Below are 934 nucleotides of genomic sequence, written 5' to 3'. Positions count from 1 at the left end.
CCCTGCCTTAAAGCTTTTGAGAACCCTCACAAGGGCTCACCTGTTTTTCTATTGGAGAATTTTTAACTCAGCATGCCTACAGTTTGGAAGAAACTGATGGGCCACTGATGGGTTGGGAAGAAACTGTCCTGGGCACTCACCTTAGACAAATGGGAAGAAAAAGTCATGGGGTAACTTGGCATTAATGGTGGGCCAAGCTTTATAGCCTGGTTCTGCAGGTGAAGAAATATCAGTGAAAACAACAGAACTTGTTATAGGAATAGTCCTTTCTCTTCCCAGAGGAAGCTGCAATGAAAATACAAATGGACATTAGCCTTGCTCTTCTCCTTGTATGACTGCTTTGTTTAAACTGAATTCTGTTTTTTGCTGTTATTTGTAATAAGATTTTTCCATGTATAGTTCCACAATTCTTTTCATGGCTGATGTACAAATTTTATTGAAGTATGCTTTGGCAAGCTGCCCACAGTCATGTTTGAGTTGGAACAGAATCTGGTGGGTGTGATACTTTCTAATATAAAGTGTTATCTTTATCTAGAGAGATTAACCAGGTCACTGTTGCACAGCTGATACCTAAGCAAAACAAGCCATTCTTTTTATCTGAGATCCTGTAATTTAATTACATACCTGCTTCAATGTAGTAGTAGTGGTTGTTGCTGTAACATTTACTATTCTGGCTTGTGGATTGACTAGGGATCCATATTTAGTCCACTTCACTTCTATTTCAAGTGCTACTGGTATTTGGCAGGAGCTCTGAAAAGTGTTAGAAATCCTCTCATTGTCTGACTTGTATGGGAGTAACCACATTACTTATTCATCTTATTAGATGAGCACAATGCCCCCAGAAAGCTCACTCCAGGTGGTTAGCAGAGCAGCTCAGCCGTGCCTGTGCCCTGGGCTGCTGCCTGCACAGACAGCACAGCCAAGCTTGAGGGTG

The 934-nt window shown here is 41.4% G+C and overlaps 1 long non-coding RNA gene across 1 annotated transcript; it reads right to left on the bottom strand.

Moving 5' to 3' along the window:
- On the bottom strand, positions 1 to 776 carry LOC109364961. Its single transcript, XR_002110699.2, has 2 exons — positions 625 to 776; positions 1 to 285 (listed from the first exon to the last, which is right to left on the bottom strand). It is a non-coding gene; the product is annotated as an uncharacterized LOC109364961 (long non-coding RNA).
- Positions 777 to 934: the final 158 nt, after the last annotated feature.

The sequence above is a fragment of the Meleagris gallopavo genome, unplaced genomic scaffold, assembly GCF_000146605.3.
Source record: "Meleagris gallopavo isolate NT-WF06-2002-E0010 breed Aviagen turkey brand Nicholas breeding stock unplaced genomic scaffold, Turkey_5.1 ChrUn_random_7180001946407, whole genome shotgun sequence".
NCBI classification, from domain to species: Eukaryota; Metazoa; Chordata; class Aves; order Galliformes; family Phasianidae; genus Meleagris; species Meleagris gallopavo.
Note: the sequence above shows the minus strand (reverse complement) of the source record. Positions and strands in the feature narration are given on the sequence as shown.